General features: G+C 47.0%; 1 non-coding gene across 1 annotated transcript; it reads left to right on the top strand.

The window, feature by feature from the left end:
- The first annotated feature begins 1,725 nt into the window (after nt 1-1,725).
- Nucleotides 1,726-1,797, top strand: TRNAS-UGA (transfer RNA serine (anticodon UGA)). Its single transcript has one exon. It is a non-coding gene; the product is annotated as a tRNA-Ser (tRNA).
- Nucleotides 1,798-2,530: the final 733 nt, after the last annotated feature.

Below are 2,530 nucleotides of genomic sequence, written 5' to 3'. Positions count from 1 at the left end.
AAAGTTCGGCACGATTTCTTGTTCGCGGTCTTGGAGTATGCAAATATTGGTGACGTCTTGCTCAAAGGCATAAGGCTGTGCTATAAGAACTCCTATACAAGGGTTATTGTTAATCAGGAGCTAACGAAACCAGTACCACTAGAAGCATCTATTCGTCAAGGATGTCCACTGTCTCCATTGTTGTTTGCCCTATATCTGGAACCCCTCTGTCTCAGTATAATTAACAGCGCAGCTATCCGCGGTTTCTCTCTGGCTCAATGTGAAGTTAAAGTTTTAGCTTACGCTGAAGATGTCGCCCTCTTTTGTTCTGACAAAAAGAGTGTACTCGAGGCTCTAAACTTGACTAAACAGTTCTGCGATGTATCAGGCGCGGCTCTTAATTTAGAGAAATCCAAAGGCTTTTGGTTGGGTCATTGGGGAACTAGGCCAAGCCACTTCGGTGGTATATGCTGGAACTGTAGCCCTCTTGAGTACCTAGGCGTTCCGCTGCACCAAGTTCGCAGCAGTACAGCCTACTGGGATTCACAAACTGTAACTCTACGGCGGCAAACACAGGCTTGGATGGGTAGGGAACTCTCAGTGTTTGCGAGGGCACAGGTCTGTAACATTTTTTTGTTTGCAAAGCTCGCGTATGTCCTTCAAGTCTTGCATTGTGCGAGGAGGAAGGTGCAAGCAATACATAGAATATTTGCAGCATTCGTTTGGCGCTCTCAATGGGAGCCGATGAGGCGTGACAACTTGTTCCTTCCCTTAGAGGGTGGTGGAGTGGGCCTTGTTCACCTGTTCGTGCATCAACTCGTTTCCCGTTTTTTCTTTTTCAAATCGGCAAACGACCCGTTTCTGGTAGCTGTGCTCATTAGGCGGCTTAGTTTTCATTTGCCTTACTTATTCGCACCGACCGTGCAGGCTCGTGAGGTGACTTTATGGGGATTTCTTAAGGAGGTTGCTGGCACTTTCAATTTTCTCACTGTGCGCTTCTCTTTAGATTACCTGTATAGCCTCTCGAGAAAGCAGATGACCCAGGCTCTCACTGAGTCTTTGTTCCCTACACCATTGTATCGGCAGCCTTATCTGGGGTCTTTGGACATCAGTGTTCTAAAGCGTGTTAGGCGGATGTGCATTCAGGCAGCCGCTAAAACGTTCTTTTTCAAACTACACACAGCGACGCTGCCTGTCAAGACATTTCTTAATGACAAGGGGATGTTTGTACCCTGGAATGTGAATTGTCGTCTGTGTAACGTGCCTGAGACAATTGATCATTGCTTCATCCTGTGCCGTGATGCCATGTTCTTTTGGGACATACTACAACGAACTCTTAAGAAGGACATTGAAATTACACCATACACTATTAGATTTCTGCCTGTTGACAAAAACTCTGTTGTGCCTTATGACGTGTTTGTGTTGATGGGACTATTCAGTCTTTGGAAAAGCCGTATGATGGACAGACATGCCGAGCCACCAAGATCGTCCAAATCTGTGTTTCGGGAACAGTGTGCGTTGGTGAGGAGTGTATATGCTGCTCGCGACGAACCTCCAAGCTGGCTGCCGTGCCTAGATGCTTGTGTGTGCCTCCCTGAATTTTGATGTTTTGATGGGGATGCAGTGGTGAGTTAGGGCTATGGGGGGCTCATATTAAGCAGCCCGGTAACTTGAGACGCGAACTAGTCTGATTGAAGTTTCCTCCTTTCTACAGAAGTTCTTCCATGCAATAAAGAAAAAAATAGTGGCCCGTTGGTATAGGGGTATGATTCTCGCTTTGAGTGCGAGAGGTCCCGGGCTCAAATCCCGGACGGGCCTTTCGTTTTATTTGCAATAATTCACTATAATTTTTTTCACTAAGGGCAGTATTTTGTCCTACGTCGCTTGTTCTAGAGAGCAGGTAAACAAAAGCGGACACCAGAAACACCTGACGGCGCGTGCCTATATGAGCAGTGCGTCCTTCCTATTCTTGCGGCCCTGCTCACCCACGGATTACCCTCCGGCGTGCGCTTTTTTTTACACAAAAGCAGCAAGGCTCCGCTCTTTGTTTTCTTTGGGATTCGAGGATCGAATTGGCGCGTGGGAGCCGTTTTTCATTCCATCTTTAATGTGAACCGTTATCGCGGCGAAGCTGTTACACGTGTCTGCAACAAAAGAGCACACAGTTCTTTAACTATTGTTGAGTGAAAGTACACGCGAAAGGTTCGCATGTGCTGTCGGAACCAACGTGCGGCGTCCACTCTGCCTCTTATTAGGTATAGACGAATACACCAAGGTGAAAAACGGAAATTCGGCGAACTTTTTTTTGTGCTCTTTCCACTTTTGCTTACCTGCCATCTCGAGGAACACAGTGATCAATCGAGGGAGCACTAAATCCGTCGCGGAATCGCGGTTGCCAAGCGGAATTCAGGTTTTGATCCTAAATCGCGCTTTCAAGCACGCTTTCCGGTTCATGGATCAAAAAGCTGTTTCTAGATCGCCGACTGGAATACCATATTAGATGCGTCAGACAGCCAAAGTGTAAATACAAACTACTCTTTGTTCGGTGTGG

This window comes from Amblyomma americanum, chromosome 1 (genome assembly GCF_052857255.1).
Source record: "Amblyomma americanum isolate KBUSLIRL-KWMA chromosome 1, ASM5285725v1, whole genome shotgun sequence".
In the NCBI taxonomy this organism is placed as follows: Eukaryota; Metazoa; Arthropoda; class Arachnida; order Ixodida; family Ixodidae; genus Amblyomma; species Amblyomma americanum.
This window is presented reverse-complemented; position numbering and strand designations above follow the sequence as displayed.